The 24,577-nt window shown below is 42.2% G+C and overlaps 1 protein-coding gene across 18 annotated transcripts in view; it reads left to right on the top strand.

Moving 5' to 3' along the window:
- DENND2B (DENN domain containing 2B) overlaps nt 1-24,577 on the top strand; it is a 304,550-nt gene that overhangs the window by 45,346 nt on the left and 234,627 nt on the right. For 15 of the 18 annotated variants that reach the window (XM_043515662.1, XM_043515653.1, XM_043515659.1 and 12 more), the window contains exon 2: nt 20,057-20,146. The gene's annotated coding sequence lies outside the window, so the exon portion shown is untranslated. Of the gene's footprint in view, nt 1-20,056; nt 20,147-20,489; nt 20,783-24,577 lie in introns of those variants that run through there. The other 3 variants (XM_038407066.2, XM_043515654.1, XM_043515668.1) reach the window with 3 other exon arrangements.

Here is a 24,577-nt window from a genome sequence, read left to right as displayed (position 1 = left end):
GAAAATTTGATTCAGAAGAAAAAGAAAACTAAATATTTTGAACAGATCACCCAGCCCTTTATAAAGATCTCCGTTTTGTGTTAATAGTTAATAGGTGTATTCTAGCAGAGGTAAAGGCTAGTGAAACATACAGTTTGGTTTTTAACAGGAACTGATGATTTAATAAGCAGCTATAAATCTCTGGAATGTACAGAGATAGTCAAACAACACACTCCTGCCAATTTTTCACTGACTAGACTTAAAACCTATGAGTCATAATGGCCTGTTCCATTCTCCACCTCAAATGCCCTTTTTTGTTTTTGTTTTTTTGTTGGTTGAGGTGCTTTGTGCTACAGACTGCAGGTGTTATCAGCCGTTTACATTAATGGACTTTCTCTTTCATCCAGTAGATAACATTAAAATTGTTGACTTTCATTATCTCTGTTTGCACACATGCATGTGAAATCTTTTTTATTCCATAGCAAAGCTATAGAATGCTAAAAATCACGTAAGGAAAACATTCCAGGATGGTCCCATTACTGCAATCTCATAAATAGGATTTGCAGTGGGAGTTCTGACAGTCCTAAAGAGGCACTGTCAGTCTACTCAGCTAGCAGTATAATGCTTTGCCTCCAATGATCTCAAAGTACTTTACAAACTTTAATTAATTCATTATGACACCCCCCCATTAGGCTTTATTTTATTACCACTGGGGGTTTTTTTGGGGGGGGAGGACTGAGTAGGACAGAAGTTAGGAGCCAAATTCTGATACCCTTACTCATGCTGGATAGTATCTTAAGGTAAAATTTTCAAAAGCGCTTAAGTAACGTAGGACACTGAGTCCTGTTTTCAAAAGTGACTTAGGCCCAGATCCTCAAAGGAATTTAGGTGCTTAACTCCCATTCATTGATTTTCCATGAGACTTGGATTCCTAAGTGCCTATGTAACTTTTGAATATGGGACTTTGCCTAAGTGACTTGGGAGCCACTGTTGAAAAAAGTTCTCTTTAGTCCACAGGTGATCACAATGAATTAATGGGGCCACTTGTGGAGCAGGGTGGTGTTCGTTATGATAAAAGCTATCAGAATCTGGCCCTAGGTGATTTCCCTAAGGTCCGTGCTGATGAATCAAAGGCAAAATGGGTGATAGACACCCCGCCCCGACGGTTTAGAAACGTCTTAACATTGTTTTGGATCTTAAAATCCCAATGCTGTAGGGCTCCTATGAGTCTGAGTGTACAAGGCTCAATGGAGAGGAGGAATAGTATAACTAATGCATTTTGGGAAACTTTTAAAATCATCTAAAATAGTTTTTTTACTTATAATATTGTTACAGTTTAAATGTCTGATATCCCAGGGTCCTGCAGGGATGAAACAAAAGCTTATTCCAGTGGAAAGTTGATATTCTTGGCTTTTTAATGGTCCACAATTCCTTTTTCTACCCATAACTGGTCTAGAGATATTGAACCTTAAATCTGCTACTGAATATTGCATTTCCTGCACTTTGGGCCAGTGTTAATTTTGCCAGAAATTCTATCATTGTGCAGTGAGGGAGGATGAAAAAAACATTTCCTTGGTAAGTTGGGGAAGGGGGGTTATGTGTGGGGAGGAGGGAGGTATCTGTGTGACTATGGCAAGAAGTTTATAAAGTTGAAAATAGCCCTGATGGGGGTTGATTGGGGGCAGAATGCAAATGAGGTGGTTAGAGGTGCATAGTACATGCAATCCATCATGTGACTGCAGTTGATTACTTGGTAGTTATCAGTCTGCAGTTATCAGATCTGGATTTCAAAATGCTTTGCAACGCTGGGTAAGCATTATCCCTATGGTACAGATGAAGAAACTGAGGCAAGCTAATTGCTCAAGGTCACACAACAGGTCAGCATCAGAACTAGGAAGAGAACTCAATTCTCCTAGCTCCTACTTTGGTGCTCTCTCCACTGGGATCACACTGATTCTTTTGTAAAAGGTACTTTAGCACCACATGTTATGGCCAAAAATTCCCTTCTTGGATCTGCATGGTGAACTGTGACTGTTGTTTTGCATTTTTGACAAGCACACAGCTCCCACTGAAACTGTTGGGAATTTCACATATGTTGGGAAATTATAAAATTGGAATCAAGATCTGACATGCAGATGATGAAAGGGGAAATTTTCCCTAAGCAAACCAAGATGCATGCTCTTAATGATCTGAATCGTATGGTTCAGATTTTCCATAAGTAGCTTCCTGTGGGTACCAATCTGTGCTCACAATTAAATATGGAGACAAAACTGCCATCACAGTGGCACTCATTTGGAAATTTAAATGTGGGCAGAATCTGCGTGGTGCTGAGTGCCCTCATCTCTTGGGTCTTTCTGGGAGTTGAATGCCCAGAGCCTCATGGGATTTGCTCTTGTTGGGCAGTTGCAGGGACAACTTCAGTGCCCACAATATTTCAGAGCAGGTTATTGTTCTGTTAAAAGCCCGCGTCTATTTCCCAGTAGATATTAACGAGACCTTATTTGCACTTCCATTGTGGTGGCAGGATCCTGAAAAACCAAAAAGCCAGTGTGAGCCATCTGCTGTGCTTGAGATAGTTATGTGCTCTTCCTGCACAAAGTGGCTCATGTTTGACCTAAGATGTAGAATTTTGCCATTTTCACAGTGATACTAGCAAGCAGCAGTTCTAGAGACTTAAGTGGTCACCGTAAAGTAACATGCAGAGCAATAGAGCACATCATGTAAAGTGCATGGATGTTTTCCAGCATTTTCAAGGAAGAGTAGCTATAACAGCTATAATAATATAGATACTCTTCCCAGACTTGGAAGAAAAATACTGGTACTTTCCTAAGCTCCATCCTTTCCAGTTTCAGAGGTTTTTTTTTGTTTTTTGTTAAAAAAGCTGATTCTCAGTAACTTTTTTGTTCCCTTTTTTCAAAATGACATGAGGCAAATGGATGATTGACCTCTGATCCATCTATGGTAATGAGAATAAAACAGGGAGTGGCTGCTTCTTTCTTTTTAAGTAGCAAATGACAAGGCTACTAGCCTTGCCTACATAGCCTTTTCTGAGTAACACACAGAATTAGGGGAGGAAGGATGATCTTGCTTTTAAGGCATTAAATTAGAATTTAGGAACTTTGGGTTTAAGTTCCCAGCTCTGACACAGACTTCCTGTGTTACCCTGAGCAAATCACTTAAGACCAGATTTTGAAAGGTTTTCAGGCATTGAAGAGTTAAGCACCTAAATATCTTCAAAATCTGGCCTTTAATCTCTTGGTGCCTCAATTTCACACCTGTAAATTATGAATGTTATTTCCCTACCTCACATACATATTATGATAATTAATTAATGTCTGTCTATCTTAGTTACTAATATAGATCTAACTGCCATATTGTTTGAGCACCTCATAATTTTTATGTATTTAGTTTGACTGCACCCCTGTGAGGTCAAGAAGTACAGTTATCCCCATTATACAGATTGGGATCTGACAAAGAGAGAATTAGTGACTTTCCCATCTTCCTAGACTCAGGGTATGGCTACACTTGCAGATGTAGAACACTGTGAGTTAAACCCGCCTTTGTAGAGCGCAGTAGGGAAAGTGCTGCAGTGTGTTCATGCTGACAGCGCACTGGCGTGACCACATTTACAGCACTTGCAGCAATTGGGAGTGGTGCATTATGGGCAACTATCCCAGCATGCAACAACGTGCTTTTCAAATGGGGGTGTTTGAAGTGTGATAGGGAGTGTATTGCGTGTATGTGGGGGAAGAGAGAGTGGGTTTTTGGGGTGCTGAGAGTGTGTAAGCATGCTGTCTTGTAAGGTCAGAACCCCCCCGCCCCCCACCTCTCTCACTCACTCAGAGCAAACAGTTTGCTTTTTCTCGGAGCTGATAAGCAGCCGGCTTCTCCGAAACAGAGCTTTCAATGGGCATTTCCGCATTCCTGCAGGCGATTTCACCACAATGACGAGAGGCCACTTGACTTAAGGGGATTATGGGATGTTTCTGGAGGCTGGTCAGAGCGCAGTAATGCAACACCTTGTCCACATTGGTGCTGCTGTGCTCTAGCAGGGGCGCAGCAAATGTTATTCCACTCCCCGAGGTGGAGTACCAGCAGTGCTGTAACCACGGAGTCAGAGCGTTTTACATGCCTTGCCAGTGTGGACAGGGAGTGAATTAGTGCGCCCAGGGCTGCTTTATTGCTCTGTAACTCGCAATTGTAGCCATGTCCTTAGATGTTGAGATAAATTTTGCACTTTATACACAATGCAATATACTTACTGATAGGTATAACTCTAAACCAGACTGAGTTTTGTAAAAGTAGTAGTAATTATTATGAAAGATGTAAAGTATAATTTTATTTGATTCTGCTATTAGCCACACTGCAGAGAAGAAAAATAACTTACAACAAGATACCAGCATTAGATGCAGAACTGTGTGTAGATTTTGTTGGATATCTGAATTACATATAAAATACATACCCAAATTTGTGCATTAACATCTTGGCCAAGGATTGAAAGAGGAGGCCTAAGGAAAGAGGACACATTCCCAAACTCCACCCACAAATAAAGCTCCACCCACTTGAGCCTAACTCTAGAAATCATTTGCAACGGAGTGTGCTGATCGGAAATGAATGTCCTCCTTTCTTGTATTCTTTGATCAGTAGTGAAATAGGTGTTCACATTTATATTAGCCTTCAGAATGAATGAATGGGGGACAATTAATCCATTCCTCGGCACCATTATTTCATACTCTGCAGACTTGGGCAGGCATTGCTTTGTGTCTGGTTCCTGTTTTGAAGGGTGTTTTTTTTTTTTCCACAATCACAAGGACTGGAAGCTTAATTTTTTTTTTTTTAAATGAAAGCTTAGCTCTTGGAGCACAAGATGGCTGCCTCTGGAATAAAATACTGATCCACTGAGGTGTTGCAAGCCAGCCTAATTTGATTCCTGAATATGGCAATGTGTTGGACATCTAGGGCCGGACAGTCAGCTGATGTAAATCAATATTACTCTATTGTGGGATCTGGCCCCTTAAACAATTTTGCAAAATGAGAAGTTGGAGGCTTTAGACTAACTACAAAACTGAAATATTTAAGCTTATTTCAAATTCTGTTAGTCCTTCAAAAAAGTGTTGTTAGCTAACAACAATTAGTTTTAATGTGATTGTTTCTCATTGGTCTTTTCTTTTTACTAAACTTTTCACATATTTGAGAAAAAGTGTTTACGATGATGTGTGAAGACAATAGCAATAAAAGGATAGCCTTTCTTGTGCTATTTTGGTGCTTGCTCTTCCAGTCTTGGCTGGAACCAGAAAGTGCTGGAGGGATACACAAACAAAATATCAAGTGAATCAAATGTTTTTGAACTGCCTGAAAAGTTTGTTTTGAACTTGTTTCCAGTTTTACAGGAGCTTGGGTTATTTCTTATTTGTATATGAACTCATTCTTCCATTCCCATTATGTCGTAGTCTTCCTTTTTTTCCAGGGTTATAGGAACCAGTTAAAAGGGAAGCTTAGTTTATTCCATTTCCCAGGCCTAGCTGATTGTTCTATAGGGAGAGAGGAGCCTTAATGTTTGTAAGCTGACATACAATCTCATGGGAGGTAACATGGTTCCGTGGTTAGAATGTGGAACCAAATTCTATTTCCAACTCTGTTACCGGTCGCTACAATATGGCTTCAGGCAAAGTTGATTCTTTTGTGCCTCCGGTTCCCTATCGGTAAATAGGGGCTAGTGCCTGGTATGCATGAAAGGTGCCATGTGTGCACAAAACATTCTTTTATGTATTTTCACTATCCAAAGCCAAGAAGAAAAAATGCCTACAGCTGGGAAACCTCCATGCTGTTATGATTGTGTTCCCTGGTTGGCAATACACAAGGCAAACTCATTGTATGCCTAAGAAAACACATGATGTTTTATTGTTCCAAATGCTGAATAGTGTAGGTGGCTTGAACAGTCAATCTGAGTTACCGTTTAAGATACCGTTCCTTTCTGATGATGTGAGGCAGAGTCCCATGAGAGCCCTTCTGCACGTTGCCTGCAGTTCACATGGTCACACAGGTCAGCTCTCTGACTCAAGGCGTGTCTAAAATAACTCCAGTGCTTTATTTCCTTTATCCCACACACAAGCGATCACTTTGCAAAAATAAATAAATAAATAAAAACGGTAACATCAAGCTGACATTTTACCTCCAATGTCTATTTCCTAATAGACTTCTGAAGATAGCATCTGTCCAGTCCTCAGATGTTGTGTAAACTTCCCAGTGCACTTTTCTAACTGACTATCAAAACAAACCACAAAATGCACTGCAGTTGTTTTTTGCTTTTTCAGCTCAAAGAGAGCATAGTGGTATTGCATGAGATCATCCTGTGTAAACATGGTGACATTTACTGGACAGCCAACCTCATAGTCTCTGACATTTATATTTTGTGTGTAGAAGAGGAAGTTGTAAAAAAAACCACACCTGTTCTATTTGGAACAATGGCCCCACCTTACTCAACTGACCCATTCCCTGTGTTCATTGCTGTGCTGACTAAAATAAACTCTTACTCATGTTAGCTCTACAGAGTCAACACAGTTAAAGCTGTGGTCCTACAACCTTCTTCAGCCTTTGGCCCAATATGCAAGCGAATATCCTTTCTTAGGTGCTCCTTCCCTTCCAAAACCCTCGTTCTCCACTACTTGGTTCTTACAATACTTCATTCATTCTTTGTTCCCCAGAGAGACCTGCACAGACCTTAATTTGAGAATGTGTTCAGTGTAGCATTTGAGTTAGCCCTGGTCTATACTACGAGTTTAGGTCGAATTTAGCAGCGGTAGATCAATGTAACCCTGCACCCGTCCACACAACGAAGCCATTTTTTGTAGACTTAATGGGCTCTCAAAATCGATTTCTGTACTCCTCCCCGACGAGGGGATTAGCGCTGAAATCGACATCGCCGGGTCGAATTTGGGGTTAGTGTGGCCGCAATTCCATGGTATTGGCCTCCAGGAGCTATCTCACAGTGCTCCATTGTGACTGCTCTGAACTTGGATGCACTGGCCAGGGAGACAGGAAAAGCCTAGTGAACTTTTGAATTTCATTTCCTGTTTGGCCAGCGTGGCAAGCTGATCAGCACAGGTGACCATGGAGTCCCAGAATTGCAAAAGAGCTCCAGCATGGACCAAATAGGAGGCACTGGATCTGATCGCTGTATGGGGAGACGAATCCGTGCTATCAGAACTCCGTTCCAAAAGACAAAATGCCAAAATATTTGAAAAAATCTCCAAGGGCATGAAGGACAGAGGCTATCACAGGGACCCGCAGCAGTGCTGTGTGAAACTTAAGGAGCTTAGGCAAGTCTACCAAAAAACCCAAGAGGTAAACACCCACTCAGGGTCAGCGCTCCAGACATGCCGCTTCTATGATGAGCTGCATGCAATGCTAGGGGGTGTCCCTACCTCTGCCCCACCCCTGTACATGAACTCCTTTAAGGGGGGAGTCTCACGCAACAGGGATGGGGATTTTGGGGACGAGGAAGATAGTGCATACCAGGCAAGCGGAGAAACGTTCTCCCCAACAGCCAGGAACTGTTATCACCCTGGAGCCAATACCCTCCCAACTCAGGCACCCGGACCTTGAAGGCGGAGAAGGCAGCTCTGGTGAGTGTACCTTTGTAAATATAATACACAGTGTAAAAACAAGCGTATTTAAAGATTACTTTGCCCTGAAGACTTCGGATGCATTCGCAGCCAGTACAGCTACTGGAAAAGTCTGTTAACGTATCTGGGGATGGGGCGGAAATCCTCCAGGGACATCTCAATGAAATTGTCCTGGAAGTACTCCCAAAGCCTTTGCAAAACATTTCTGGGGAGGGCAACCTTATTGCATCCTCTATGGTAGGACACTTTATCATGGCAGACCAGTTGCACGTAGTTTGGAATCATTGCATAAGGAAGCATGGCAGCGTGTGGCCCCAGTGTTTGCTGACATTCAAGCAACATCTGTTCTTTCTCTCTCTGTGTTTTCCTCAGGAGAGTGATATCATTCATGATCACCTGGTTGAAATAGGGGAATTTTATTCAGGGGACATTCAGAGGTGGCCGTTCCTGCTGGGCTGTTTGCCTGTGGCTGAAAAGAAATCATCCCTGCTGTTAGCCACACGGTGTGGGGAGCGGTGAAGTGATCATCCCAGACAATTGGGGGTGTGTGTGGGGGTTAGTTGGGTTTGTGCTGCACATTAACCCGAAAACTGCAGCCCCTCCTTTTAAATGGCCAGTGTGTCTTTTTCAATTTCAATCTCCCTTTTCTCCCTCCAGCAGCTGCAAATGTTTCAACGTCGCGACTAGCATCTCCATCCTAGAGACTAGTGCAGATAAGAAGGTGAAAAAAATGCACTTGCGATTAAATGTTCTCTGAGCTCATGCAGTCCACCCAAACCGAAAGAGCCCGGCAGAATGTATGGAGGCAGACAATGGCAGAGTCCAGGAAAGCACAAAATGAACGTGAGGACAGATGGTTGGAGCAACAGGAGAGGTGGCGGGATCAAGAGGAAAGGTGGCAGCAGCATGATGAAAGGAGGCAGGATGCAATGCTGAGGCTACTGGAGGATCAAACTGATATGCTCTGGCGTATGGTTGAGGTTCAGGAAAGGCACAGACTGCCTGTGTAATCAACTACCCTCCTCCCCAAGTTCCGTAGCCTCCTCACCCAGACGCCCAAGAACGTGGGGGTGGGGGGAGGAGTAGGCTCCAGGCACCCAACTACTCCACCCCAGAGGACTGCCCAAGCAACAGAAGGCTGGCATTCAATAAGTTTTGAAGTGCAGTGTGGCCTTGTCCTTCCCTCCTCCCCCACCGCACCCGGGCTGCGTTGGCAGTTATCTCCCTATTTGTGTGACAAATTAATAAAGAATGCATGAATTTGAAACAACAGTGTCTTTATTGCCTCTGCAAGCGGTGATCAAAGCAGGGAGGGGAGGGTGGTTGGCTTACAGGGAAGTAGAGTGAACCAAGGGGGAGGGTTTTCATCAAGGAGAAACAAATAGAACTGTCACACCGTAGCCTGGTCAGCCATGAAACTTGTTTTCAAAGCTTCTCTGATGTGCAGCGCACCCTGCTGTGCTCTTCTAACCGCCCTAGTGTCTGGCTGCATGTAATCAGTGGCCAGGCGATTTGCCTCAACTTCCCACCTGCCATAAACATCTCCCTCTTACTCTCACAGATATTGTGGAGCACACAGCAAGCAGTAGTAACAGTGGGAATACAGGTTTTGCTGATGTCTAACTGAATCAGTAAACTGCGCCAGCGCGCTTTTAAACATCCAAATGCACACTCTACCACCATTCTGCACTTACGCAGCCTATAGTTGAACAGCTCCTGACTACTGTCCAGGGTGCCTGTGTACGGCTTCATAAGCCATAGCATTAAGGGGTAGGCTGGGTCCCCAAGGATAACTATAGGCATTTCAACATCCCCAACGGTTATTTTCTAGTCTGGAAAATAAGTCCCTTGCTACAGCTGTTCATACAGACCAGAGTTCCTGAAGATGCGAGCATCATGTACCTTTCCCAGCCATCCTACGTTGTGGTGAAATGTCCCTTGTGATCCACCAGTGCTTGCAGCACCATTGAAAAGTACCCCTTTCAGTTTATGTACTGGCTGCCTTAGTGATCCGGTCCCAAGATAGGGATATGCGTTCCATCTATCACCCTAACACAGTTAGGGAATCCCATTGCAGCAAAGCCATCCCTATGACCTGTACATTTCCCAGAGTCACTACCCTTGATAGCAGCAGCTCAGTGATTGCATTGGCTACTTGCGTCACAGCAGCCCCCACAGTAGATTTGCCCACTCCAAACTGATTCCTGACTGACCGGTAGCTGTCTGGCTTTGCAAGTTTCCAGAGGGCTATCGCCACTCGCTTGTGAACTGTGAGGGCTGCTCTCATCTTGGTATTCTTTCGCTTCAGGGCAGGGGAAAGCAAGTTACAAAGTTCCATGAAAGTGACCTTACGCATGCGAAAGTTTTGCAGCCACTGGGAATCATCCCAGACCTGCAACACTATGTGGTCCAACCAGTCTGTGCTTGTTTCACGGGCCCAGAATCAGCGTTCCACGGCATGAGCCTGCCCTATTGCCACCAGCATGTCCAAATTGTCGGGGCCCGTGCTTTGAGAGAAGTCTGTGTCCATGTCCTCATCACTCTCGTCACAGCGCTGCCATCGCCTCCTCGCCTGCTTTTGCAGGTTCTGGTTCTGCATATACTGCATGATAATGCGTGAGGTGTTTACAATGCTCATAACTGCCGTGGTAATCTGAGTGGGCTCCATGCTTGCCATGGTATGGCATCTGCAGGAGAGCAGAGTGGCAGCAGAAGCGGTCGTTCAATGATGATGGTTTGCAGACCTATTGCACCGTCTGCTTCCAGGACACAATAGCTGACTGGGTTGCATGCTTGCTGTATTATGGTGAGACAAGAGCAGCCGAGCAGAGTGGCAATGGAAGTGGCCCTGCAAGACCACCAGGAGAGCAGAGTGGCAGCGGAAGCAGTGACTGACGACCTGCAAGGTGGATTCATGAGAGCAGAGTGGCAGCGGAAGTGGTGGTTCGATGACGATGGTTAGCAATCCTACTGCACCGTCTGCTGAAAGCAGTATGGCGCCCGCATGGAAAAAAGGCGCGAAATGATTATCCGCCTTTGCTTTCATGGAGGAAGGGGCGACTGATGACATGTACCCAAACCACCTGCGACAATGTTTTTGCCCCATCAAGCATTGGGAGCTTAACCCAGAATTCCAGTGGGCGGCAGAGACTGCGGGAACTTTGGGATAGCTACCCATAGTGCACCACTCCATAAGTCAGTGCTAGCCTCGGTACTGTGGACACACTCCGTTGACTTAATGCGCTTCATGAGGACACACACAATCGACTGTATAAAATCACTTTCTAAAAATTGACTTCTATAAATTTGACCTAATTTTGTAGTGTAGACATACCCTCAGCGGCACATTCTGCTACTCTCACTCCTATTGGATTAGACTGTCACAGCACTTGCTCAGCTGGGCAGGACAGTAATGTCCTCCCTCTCCTTACACCCTTGCTTAGCCCTGCTCAAATTGTGACTCCAGCTGTGGGAGGCAGGGGAGAACAGTGGTGGTTTTCCCAATACTCCCCTCTACCCCCATGATCAAGTGTCTGGAGGGAGGTGGGGAGAGGGACGAGCCCTGGCTGCACCCAGCTTAGTGGCCAGCCAGAGTTGCAAGCCAGGTACGCAGAAAGGAGGAGTAAGATGCTCCATGAAAGTGTCTGAGTTAACTTCCTTCCCCCTCCCCACATCAAGTGAGGAGCAGGCAGGAATTGTGCCTCTTTGAGTCACAGTTCATTCTCTAGGGTGGTGAGGTGACGTAGCTTTTCACAGTCCCCTTCTCAAGGCAGATATTTAAATTATACTTTAGCCCACCAAGTAGTAGCTCTCATTGCAGGTAAAGCCTTGTGAGTCAAGGTGACACAATGTTGCACTTCAGGGCCATTTCATTGAAAGAATTGCAGCCCTCTTGGTCTTTGCAACCTCTGATACCATTTGTGACAGCTTAAGATACTGTGTATGTCAGTATTAATGAATCAGATTGTTGGGTTAGTCCCAAAGAACAGGGCATTTAAATTAGTTATTCTTTCTTATTGCACAGGTTTTATTAACCTAAATAATGGGATTATTCCATTCCTTGCTCAGCAGTTTATTTTCAACTTCATTAACATATTTAAAATCAAGAATATGTCCCATTATCTCACCAAATACTATTTTAAATCTAAATAAGAGCCATTTCCTTCTGCTGTCTTTTTTTTAAACATACTACACTACTTAAGGTCCCACTTCAACAAAACATTTACGCACATGTTTAACTTGGAATATGTGCTTAAATCCAATTGAAGTTAATAGGATTTAAGCACATGCTTAACTTTAAGCACATGATTAAGTGTTATGCTGAATCAGTGAACCTTAATGACTAACAGTCCAATCCTGCAGTTTGTGTAGAGTTTACTACTAGGGCTGTTTCTCTTGAAGTTAGGGGAATGTGGTAGTAAGCACTATGGATAAAATTTTCAAAAGTTCCTAAGTGATTTAAGAGTCTAACTCCCATTTTCAAAAAACGATTTAGACACTTTGGAGCCCAAGCATCATTGGGACAAAAATTGGGGACTGGTCCTGCTTTGAGCAGGGGGTTGGACTAGATGATCTCTTGAGGTCCCTTCCAACCTTGATATTCTATTCTATGAAACTTAATAGGTTCCACAGGTTCCTACATCACTTAGTGTGGTGTTTAGATGTTGCTTGTAATTATTAGAACTGGGAGCACTGGCTGTTGGGAGTCTGAAAGGACAGGAAACAGGAAGGAAGGGGTGGGGGAGTTGAGGAGGTGGAGTGAGAGCTACCGAGGGTGCAGCAGCAGCTTGGTAAAGAAGTTTCCACTTTAAAAATAAAGTCCTGTTGAAGTCTGTTAGTACCTTGCCTGGTTGCTACAACACTTAGGAACTTTTGAAAAATTTTCCCTGTGCACAGTAATAAGGCCTGACCCGGCAAACACCTATGTGTCAGGCTTTCAGCTGCAAAATGAGATCAAACTGGAATGAAATATGAAACCTTAATGTGCCGGGCAGAATATCAAAAAGTCCACAGCAAAGATTAGTCATTTCCTATGTGCTTGCTGAGATAGTGAAATCACTGCGGTAATCCAAACACGGTCCTTGGTGGGCTATAAAAACGATGTTATGATAATCTTTAACTCTACTGTTAAAAAGAATGAGTTATTGTGAAAATATTAAGGATAATAAGTTAATACTGGATGGGGGAGGAACTTAAGTTCAGAGAGTTCTATGACCCTCCGCCCCACACCCATGTAGTGCCATTGAATTTAATGGCACTCTACATGAGTAGAGTCAATCCTATGCTTAAGTGTTTGTAAGATCAGGTAATATTTTTGTAATACTTAAAAAATTGTATTGCAATGCAACAATCATACCAGAATTATTATTATTATTATTACTATTATTTTATTTTATTATTATCTGTTTGTATTACTGTAGTGCCTAGGAGCCCTAGTCACAGACCAGGACTCCAACAAGCTAGGTACTGCAGGGATACAAGACTATGTGCTTCATGTACATAAGAAAGGCAAAGTCATTGTCCCATGTCCCATTGGCTCTAAATATGCTATGTGTACCTTGTGATACATCATTTACCGCAATACTCCTGCTTTGTAGTGCTAACAATAAGTTCCTGATCCTGCAAACCCTGTATTCACACGAGAAGTGTCACTGATGTCAGTGGCACTTATGTGAGTAGGGGTTTGCTGGATTGGACCCTGAAACTGCAAGCCTTCTCCACATGGGTCTCCCATTGAAGTCAATGGGATTCCTGTGCAAAGGAGTTACAGAGCTGGGCCTTAAAACAAAGAGCAAGAAACATGGCTTACATCACATTACACTTTGTTGGTGCATTAATACAGTGTCTTTTCTCCTTACTACCATTCCTGCCCAAATAAGCCCCTGATGGTGATGTGCTGAGCCCCTGGTCAGTAGGAATCACAGCTACTTGTCACCTCTCAGGATCAGTACCAAAATGGATCAGAATGGGATTTTGACGTTCACTTAAGGTCGGTGTGTTTTGTTGGTAACTAACACTGTAGTGTTCCATCTCTTAACTCAGCAAGCTAGAGAACTGACTTCCACCTGAATCAGAGTATAAAAAGAGACATTTCTCTGTAAAACACAGCTTCTCAGGAGAAATCAGCATGATAACTTATGGATAGAAGACATCAGCTGGTGTGAATTGCATTCTATTGAAGTCCATGTTGCTGTGCCAGTTCACACCAGAGTTGCTGTAAATTAACCAGCTATGTCAATTGAGCTGTATTTAAACATTTTTATGTGGAATTTCATTTCCTTTTTAAAAACATAGAAAGAAAAACATCATCAGGCTGTCTTAGAGTTGATGTGATAGGTGAGCTGGGTGTTTCCATAGCTAAAGACTGCTTATGTCACTGTGATTAGGTTTGCCTGCAGCCCTGTTTTGTTTCCATACTTTAGAGCCCAAACTTAATGTCACATGTTCCCACCTAGCTGAAACAATAAGATTTCATGAACCATTTAAGAGCAAATCTGACTTCTGTGGCATCTTCTGCTCCTGATTGTTTGTTTTTTTTTTTTTGATTTACAAAACATTCAGCAAAGAAACGCAACTGATCATGATCACTGGACAAGCAGGTCACATTTCAATTTTCGCTCTCCTTGGCATGGACTCCAGATGCGTACTGCTGGGGCGCCACTCGCTGTGCTCTGATCCTTTATGGTGCATGCAGTACTTGTTTGTACATGCACTCCTCCGGTGTCTGCATCCTACCAGGGCACATGGAACCACAGTGCATATCGTGAGGCCTGTTCAACCAGTCAGAATGGGAAGTGTGTCAGAAATAAGCAGGTTTCAGAGTAGCAGCCGTGTTAGTCTGTATTCGCAAAAAGAAAAGGAGTACTTGTGGCACCTTAGAGACTAACAAATTTATTAGAGCATAAGTTTTCGTGAGCTACAGCTCACTTCATCGGATGCATTTGGTGGAAAAAACAGAGGAGAGATTTATATACACACACACAGAGAACATGAAACAATGGGTTTATCATACACACTGTAAGGAGAGTGATCACTTAAGATAAGCCATCACCAGCAGCAGGGGGGGGAAAGGAGGAAAACCTTTCATGGTGACAAGCAAGGTAGGCTAATTCCAGCAGTTAACAAGAATATCAGAGGAACAGTGGGGGGTGGCGTGGGAGGGAGAAATACCGTGGGGAAATAGTTTTACTTTGTGTAATGACTCATCCATTCCCAGTCTCTATTCAAGCCTAAGTTAATTGTATCCAGTTTGCAAATTAATTCCAATTCAGCAGTCTCTCGTTGGAGTCTGTTTTTGAAGCTTTTTTGTTGAAGTATAGCCACTCTTAGGTCTGTGATCGAGTGACCAGAGAGATTGAAGTGTTCTCCAACTGGTTTTTGAATGTTATAATTCTTGACGTCTGATTTGTGTCCATTCATTCTTTTGCGTAGAGACTGTCCAGTTTGGCCAATGTACATGGCAGAGGGGCATTGCTGGCACATGATGGCATATATCACATTGGTAGATGCGCAGGTGAACGAGCCTCTGATTGTGTGGCTGATGTGATTAGGCCCTATGATGGTATCCCCTGAATAGATATGTGGACAGAGTTAGCAACGGGCTTTGTTGCAAGGATAGGTTCCTGGGTTAGTGGTTCTGTTGTGTGGTGTGTGGTTGCTGGTGAGTATTTGCTTCAGATTGGGGGGCTGTCTGTAAGCAAGGACTGGTCTGTCTCCCAAGATCTGTGAGAGTGATGGGTCGTCCTTCAGGATAGGTTGTAGATCCTTGATGATGCGTTGGAGAGGTTTTAGTTGGGGGCTGAAGGTGATGGCTAGTGGCGTTCTGTTGTTTTCTTTGTTTGGCCTGTCCTGTAGTAGGTGACTTCTGGGTACTCTTCTGGCTCTGTCAATCTGTTTCTTCACTTCAGCAGGTGGGTATTGTAGTTGTAGGAATGCATGATAGAGATCTTGTAGGTGTTTGTCTCTGTCTGAGGGGTTGGAGCAAATGCGGTTATATCGTAGCGCTTGGCTGTAGACAATGGATCGAGTGGTATGATTTGATGAAAGCTAGAGGCATGTAGGTAGGAATAGCGGTCAGTAGGTTTCCGATATAGGGTGGTGTTTATGTGACCATCGCTTATTAGCACCGTAGTGTCCAGGAAGTGGATCTCTTGTGTGGACTGGTCCAGGCTGAGGTTGATGGTGGGATGGAAATTGTTGAAATCATGGTGGAATTCCTCAAGAGCTTCTTTTCCATGGGTCCAGATGATGAAGATGTCATCAATGTAGCGCAAGTAGAGTAGGGGCATTAGGGGACGAGAGCTGAGGAAGCGTTGTTCTAAGTCAGCCATAAAAATGTTGGCATACTGTGGGGCCATGCGGGTACCCATCGCAGTGCCGCTGATTTGAAGGTATACATTGTCCCCAAATGTGAAATAGTTATGGGTGAGGACAAAGTCACAAAGTTCAGCCAGCAGGTTAGCCGTGACAGTATCGGGGATACTGTTCCTGACGGCTTGTAGTCCATCTTTGTGTGGAATGTTGGTGTAGAGGGCTTCTACATCCATAGTGGCTAGGATGGTGTTTTTAGGAAGATCACCAATGGACTGTAGTTTCCTCAGGAAGTCAGTGGTGTCTCGAAGATAGCTGGGAGTGCTGGTAACGAAGGGCCTGAGGAGGGAGTCTACATAGCCAGACAATCCTGCTGTCAAAGGCACATATGATCTCCCTCTGTCCGTAAATGGATTGCTTGTGTAGTTCTTGTGGTCTGAGTGCTCACGCACACAATATACCAAGAAACCACGGTCCTTCTTGATTACAGCCTAACCTAATGGCATTTACTAGTGTAATGCAGACATCTCCTGCGTGTGGTGCTCTGTCCCACTTGTAACACTGACAGACCCCGGTCGTCGGCAGGCAGGATGAAACCTGGGACCTCTGCAGCTGAGTGCATGAGCCTCTACTGCATGAGCTAAAAGTCACATGCCTCTTAGCTAAGGCTGTAGCAGATTAATTAATCTCTAAGTGGTCTCAATGCCATTAAATGGGACAGAGCACCACATCCAGGAGGTGTGTGGGTTACACTAGCACCTTGTATAATTACTTTACTATATTTCTTTTGTTCATTCTAGTTTCCTCTGTCACTACAGGCTCAGATTCTGGCTTGGGCTCTGCATATCTACTCACCACTCAAAAAGCCATGACCAAGTGGTGAACTTTAGGATGGAAATTGTCCTGATTCTGGCTTTCCTTCAGAGTCACAGAGAGGCCAGCAGACATGTCATCAGTGGCTAAGCCACGAAGAAATGTTCTGGGATCAGGCTTAGAAGTCAGGGGACGCGATCCATGTTTTAGTGCATGCTTGCTCTGTCAGTCCCAACTCCCCTCCCCTAACCTCAGCAGATTATTTCTGCTATTGGCCAGAGTTATGTTGGAGGACTCTGCATGGGGCTTATGGTAGCCTGAGTACTTTCATTCATGTGTGCCTGTTTGGGGGTCATTTATGGTGGTTTCATGTTGGGAGCCAGAATTTGTCCCATAATGTTTGTTCTCTAGTATACATAAATGTTTGTCCATGCATGCTGTATTTTAACTGCTGCATTTGTTCCGTCTGTAACTGTTGACTCTGTGCATCTGTATAATGTTTAGAAATTTTTCAGAACAGTATAAATGCTAACACATGCACACAAGCACCCTATATACAGAAGTTATCTCCATGTTATACATTGCAAAGCCATGAGATAAAATATAGAGCAGTGCATGATGTATTTATTTATTGTGTGCTCATATACTGTGTTGATCGGAGTCATAGAAATAAATACATCGATAAATGAGATTTGATCTCTACATCTGCCCACTAATCTATTTCCCCAAGATTTTATATTTATATTTATAGTTTCCTAAGCCTTTGAGCAGCTTCAAACATTCAACATAAAAAAAAAGAGAGAGTGTGTGAATCCCTCTCCCAACCCCCTCCAAGATTACACCTGCCTACTCCCCATCATGGGTATAATTCAGTGTTGGACCAATGATGGCTTTTCTAGACATAAAAATATCACGACTCCAATAGTCCAATATTCTTGCCGCCTGTAGGGCTTTGTGCCATTGAGATGGGTAGGCTCCCTGCTTCCCAGTGAAGACCGGCACTCTCTCTTTACTCTGGAATGGTCTGAGATATTGGATCTTTTTAAAGTTTTGACATTTTTATGACTCAAAAACAGCTATTTAGATAATTTTTAGAAGGTTTTCATGGCTCCCTTGAATGCTGTACAGTAGGACTCATGGCTAACTAAAGTAGCTGACTTCATAGGTGGGAGATACAAAAGTTGTCCCAATGCAATTTTTAAAAACTTCCCTAAAGTATTCCTAAAATATATTTTTCTGCAATATTTTTGAAATATAAAGAATGCAGAATGGTGCAACATTGTTTAAATGTCTCAATGGCACTTGTTTAGGATAACCTATGACGGGGTAGTCAATATGCAGACCAAATCCGGACCAGATGCTTTTGAATGGATCCCGAAATCTTTTTATTTACTTCTTCTTCTTATTTATTATGAATTGTTATATTATAATAATTGTTTTTTAAATTATTTTCTCTGGATTCTGGACATTAACTATAGCTTGACCAAGAAAGCTGGACCTTGACAAAAAATAGACTACCCCAGTCTATTTTGGCTTTGCCATTCATGAAAAATGTGGCCTTCCCAAACTTATGTCCATGAAACCTTTATACTGCAACTTTCTGTCTGTCTATATCATCCATCAGACATTTAACCACACCATACCATTGTGTATTCTTTGTATGCAACATATATTACAGAAAAATAATTTTAACAGATATTTTATAGAGTTTGTAAAACAAAACTAAACACACACACACAAAAATGTATTGGAATTTTTTTGTATCCACCCATGTATAAAGCTGCTGCCTTGGTTACCATGATCTGGCAACTGTCTATAATAATTTTCTTGTGTAGCATTTGCTGGATAAGATAAGAATGGTCACAAATGTCTGTATTGTTTTAAGTTGTTGATTGGAATAGTCTGTTTCATGGGCCCTGAAAGTTGTTTCAGGATCCTAAAATGTCTCCACATGCACTATGTGTGGAGGATCATAACATCAGAATGGACATGATAATGGGGGAAAATGGATTAAGTGGTGTACTTACTTCATGCTCCCTTGCGAAATGTTTCAGCTTCACATTTTATGTCCTCTAGGGGGAGTGTTGCCTATATTGCATGTACTGTGCAAACTGGAATCACACAGCCTCTAAAATGCTTTTTATGGAGCTTTTAAAACTTTCAGTGACTGTCTCCAATTAAATCCTCAAAAGAGGAAATCTCCAAGCCACAATACAAAGTTTGAAAACTTTGGGCCCAATCCTGCTCCCACTTAAATTAAAGTTCCCAGTGAGTTTCAATGACAGCAGGGTCAGCTCCCTTTGTTTTTACTGACTAGAAGCTTAAAAAACCTCCCAAGAGTACTTTTGTCTTGATCACAACCAAGATTGTCACTGTAAGTACTATGTGCAACTGCCAGACATTTAAAGGGACACATCTCTAGCTGTGTTTTGTCATGGAAAAAAATTGGTGTTTTTATTTATGCTTGGAATCAGTTTTATTTTACAGCTGTGGTGGCAGCAAAGCCATTTTATTTAGCAGTTCTACTGAGTTCTCTCTCTCTGATATGATTGCTGTGAAATAGAGCTCTGGTTTCACCGGGTGGCAGTGGGTTTGGGGTAAAACCCATTTAGTTATATAATGGCTATAAAAAAATTCCATGAAAGGTAGCAACAAAAGGTCCTATTTTAGCACTGTGATATTACCAGAAGGCTTTATTTCAAGGCTGTGAAATAGGTCTTTGAGAAAAAGGTTAAAATCTCTCTCTCTCTCATGTTAACTGAAAATATGAATTAATGTTGAGGTATGCAGTTAAATCTTTTGTATGTGATTTCTATATAACTGGGCACTGTGAATACTTTGGGATCTTTGGTTTAAAAAAAGGAAAAGTAATCTTTTGTCATTACTGCCTTTATGTAAAGTAACTGGTATTTGATTTTGAAGTTGGCTTTCAGATTTTAAATTTGTGGGTTTTTATAAATTATTGGTCAATGGAAAGGGGGGAAAGAGAACGTGTCTACACACCCACAGACGTTGACGTATATGTACACGTACAAAAATATCGATTAAGTTGTAACCAGCATATACATGTCTGTATACCTCTCATCCTGCCAAGGTCCTAAACGGGAAATGCAATGTGTGACAAACACTCAAAATGGGGAACTCCAATTCATGCAGGACACGATCAAAGTGAGGGTTGGGCAGTACATTTGTGTGGAAGGTAGGTAATCTTGGTAAATAGTTACAGGGATGACTCTGGAAATGAGGGTCTTTTGAGAGGTAAAGATTATCTCTTCTATTTCAGAACCTTTGTACATTACTGATCCACAGATTTTTCTTCTTCATTACAGAAACATGAAAGAATACAGGAAATCCTCTCTTGGCCACCATGAATACCTGCACTAATTAAGCCACTGACAAGGTATTGGGCAAACAGCAAGGTAAGCTGGCAGTCTGTGCCAAGAGCTTTTCATGTAATCTGCATGATTGTATTTTCACAAAGCCTCAGCACTGCAAATATCAAATTTATTGTAAGCTGAACAAAGATAAATAATGTCCCAGGTTAGAATACAGCAGATTTGTTTTTATTTTGAGACTTTTGCAATCAAACTACCCTTCCCATGGAAAAAAGTCCACAAAGCACTGTGTTGTTTTTGAAAAGGCAATATCTTTATAACTACAACAATCAATTCCCAAACAAAACTCTGCTCCTCAGATTGACTCAAGGAGAGGCTGGGAGGAGGGGTGGAATGCCTGAAAAACTCAGTTGATGAAAAGGCATGCTGTTTCATGGGTGCCTCCCAGAATTGTGACTCTGTGTGTGTGTGTATGTGTCTGTGTGTGTATGAGTAAGAGAGAGATCTCCATGACAACTGATTCGGCTAGTCTGTGTTCCTTGCAATCATTTTAGCTGGAATCAGTGCTGTGAAAGGTCATATGAAGGAGTTGTGGGGAAGCACAGCAGGTATTAGACCCTAAACTACTAGTTTTTCAGTGCCCCAGCTAATAGGACAAAGTTTTGTCTGGGAAATACAAAACCAAGAATGGAGTGGAAAGGGAAGTGCTGCAAGTTTCAGGTAATAAAAGCTCCCTTTTATTTTTTTTATCTTCTTTGGCTTCTTTTCCGTGGTGTTTACTTCCAGCAGAATGACTGTTAGTTTGAAATCTCTGGCTCTGGGGAATGATGTCATGTTCCAACAGTTGGATTCTATTAGGCAAAGAGGGGAAAAACACATTGCACTTCTTCTGAATAAAGAACCTTTTTGGTTCTTTATTGAACTGAGTGTAAGGGACTGCAAAAAGGGTGCTTTTAAAAAAAAAGTTCTAATGAAGGTACTTTACTCCAGGAAAATGCAATTTTATGGGAGGACTTATAGATAACAAAAATATTTAAAAACCATAGCAACATTCATGATTATATCCAAGATCATTATTCAAGCATTGAAGTCATAGGCTTTAGAAAACTGTTTTTCTTTCTTTTTGGATGTTACCATGTTTCTTTCACGTAAGGAGAAAATAAACAGATTACAGAGCAAATTAAACATAATATTTGGAACCTACACACTTTTGTGATCTTTGCATCATTTGAAGAATGGGTTGATGTAGAGTTTCTTCTGGGTAGGTCCTGTATCTCGGATTTCTGCACACGAATGTATAGTGGTGCATCCTTTATGCTGGCAAGCTGGTTTGAAACAAGGTTTTCTAACAGAAATTGTATTTTGTTTCTGATCTGAGTCTTTTTTATTTTTAATGGTGAACATTTTTAAATGAATAGGAGTGCTTTAAACCTAGCAGTAGGAACCTTTTTCTTTTGTTAGCCACACCTTGGTAAATACTATAAATGGGATCAACATTATGCTGGTGTGAATAGTATCTTTAGTGGAAAATGCCTGAAGATGATAATTTAAAATCCTATGCCTAATGGAGTAACCTGACCTAGGAAAATTTATGAAAATTCTTGTTTCTCAGACATCAGAAAAATACACTGCCCTGATGACAATGACCTGAAGATTAGATTGGCCACTACATTGCTTAAAACTCCCCTCTACTTCTCGCTACTTTTGTTTCTAACTACTTCGTTTTGTGCATTTGTGGCTTGATCCAAAGTTCATTGAAGTCAATGAGATCATTCACATTGGCTTCAAAGAACATTGGATCTGGCCCTTTCTGAAACCATCTCAGCCTCTGTTTCAATCTTTGGGACCAGGCCACAAGGTCTGAGTTTTCTTTTTTGAACTTTCCAAACAGAGGGTCTTTTGTGTTCCATCAAACAATGAAATACACTTCTGATTGGCTTAAGGGTGTCTGCTAGCACAAATCAGAGATAATGATGATGATGCTTGTATCCGCTTTCAGTTAGTGATTGTAGGTGGCGGGGAACATGGAATGAATGGAAATCACAGGTTTCAGAGTAGCAGCCGTGTTAGTCTGTATTCGCAAAAAGAAAAGGAGTACTTGTAGCACCTTAGAGATTAACAAATTTATTAGAGCATAAGCTTTCGTGAGCTACAGCTCACTTCAGATCTCTCCTGCCTCCTCCCCTCCAAAAGGTCATGTTTTCAAATGTCCCTCTATCAAAAGGCATTATCAGTTGCACTTCAAGGATGAATTTCAGAAAAGCTTTAGCAAGCAAACACTGACATCACTCAGATCTGTCAACAGCAAACTTCAGAGAGACAGAATCTCATGCTGCATGTAATCCTGCCATAACACACACAGTAGCTGATAATTGCCTGTCTGTCAGTTAAGTACAGATCCACATTCTATAACATTGTTTCTTGCCCATCAGATTTAATCCGTTTTGTATTTTATTAATAAAATACTCCTTTCAGTAATTTAATATCTAGCCATCAATAATCTAATTAATTTATTAAAACCACTATACAATCATGTTTGCTGATTGGTTGGGGGCAGTTGGACATAAAGGCGTATTGCTTTAAGAGGGAGGAGGACCAGTATGTTCCTTAAAATGTTTAATCAGAAACTTGTGCTTTGAACATGACACCTCTACCACTTGTAAGCTGCACATTGAACAGTGGTTTACACACGCAAACATAAGCTGATTGGGTATGCAAAAAAGGAAAGCCTCCTGCTTATGCATGAAGAAGTAAGATCGGTAATGAGCCATTAAAGAGTAGTAAGTGCAGAAAGGCCATAGATTCCAGTTTTCAGCCGGGTTTTCAGCAGAGTTGGTTTTTGTGCACGTAAACAGATGTGCCAATATGTGTAGAGGCCTGCTGAAAATTTGGGTTGTTGTTTAAAATTAGGGTAATAAATATTATATTGATCTGGAGGTGCTTTTAAAACTGCGAAGTTTATTTTGCTGTAGTATTTACCTTGCCAAGTACTGTCATAACTTTTAACTCTTGCAAGTGGTAAGCATCGAGATTTTAATGGTGCCCTGTGCAGTGTAGGATTGGTTCAATGCAGATGGCATTGAACACACTTACTAACCTTTCAACTTCTACCAAGTGATGCTTGGGGATCTAACTATATGACTTCTTATGATTTTAATGGAAGATACGATCCTTTTGAAAACATAAGGGTCCTCTTTTCCCCCCACCTCTGTGACTGCACTTCTCTGAAAAGGCCTGGTTTGGTTTTTGCTTTCTTTTTCAAAGGCTTCTCTTAATTTAAGAATCAGAAATCATTCAAGGAAGAAGGGATGCTAAATATGCTCTTCGATTAATCCCCAAAGCCAAGGAACTGGCAGGAGAATCAAAAGGCAATGTGGTTTCATGTAGCACTGGACAGAGATTCAGGAAACCTGTGTTCCATTCCTGGCTCTGCCACTGACCTTGAGCAAGTCACTTCACCTCCCTGGAACCTGTTTTGTCTATTAGGTTGTAAGTTCTTTGGGGCTTGGATTGTCTTGTACTGTGTGTGTACAATGCTTAACACAAAGGGGCCTCCATCTTGATTAGGGTCCCTAAGCACTATAGTAATATTAATAATAGTAAGATGGCAAGTCATAGTTGAGCATCAAGAGGAATAACTAGCATAGTTACAAAGACCTTGCTAATTTGTTTCTAAGGGGTATGCAACTTTGTGATTCCCAAATTTGGAACACAAAATAGCAATATTAAGCACTCCCCTAAAAGTTATTAGTCATATTTTGTGAAAGGGGACAATCAGATTTATGTTCTACGTTAGTGGAGCAATTATATGTTTATGAAATCAAAGGGCAGAGAAACTAGCACAACACTTCCACTTCAGAGCCCTCCCCGAATGGAACTGAGACATTGGTCTCTTTTGCTGGTGTGAGTCTCAGTGGCAGGTTCATAGAATCATAGAATATCAGGGTTGGAAGGGACCTCAGGAGGTCCTCTAGTCCAACCCCCTGCTCAAAGCAGGGCCAATCCCCAATTTTTGCCCCAAACCCCTAAATGGCCCCCTCAAGGATTGAACTCACAACCCTGGGTTTAACAGGCCAATGCTCAAACCACTGAGCTATCCCTCCCCCATTGTGGGATAGCTTGTTGTTGTGGGATAGTTGTGGGGTAGCTTGTTGTCACCACCTGCCTTGTTTGGTGCTTGTCACTTGTGTGAAGTAGGGTTGCTGAATTTGTACTGAAAGGTGCAGCTCAGGTTACGGCTTTGTGTGACATCACTGCTCAACTCTTCCAGGTTTTGCTGTCGGTTTCCAAGCAGAGGGTGAGAGGCTGTCTTTTTACCGCACAGACAGAATAAAGAAAAAAGCATTTTGAGGAGGATCCTTGGCTGGTGTAAATCAGTGTGGTGCCATTGACTCTAACAAAGTTATGCTAATTTTCACCAGCTGAAGATCTGGTCCTTTTTAAAAATGGTTTTTAGCTATGCAAGTTATTCACATGTATATTTGATAAATTAAAAACAAGAAAAAGGAAGGGGGA

This window comes from Dermochelys coriacea, chromosome 6 (genome assembly GCF_009764565.3).
Source record: "Dermochelys coriacea isolate rDerCor1 chromosome 6, rDerCor1.pri.v4, whole genome shotgun sequence".
Classification (NCBI taxonomy): Eukaryota; Metazoa; Chordata; order Testudines; family Dermochelyidae; genus Dermochelys; species Dermochelys coriacea.
Note: the sequence above shows the minus strand (reverse complement) of the source record. Positions and strands in the feature narration are given on the sequence as shown.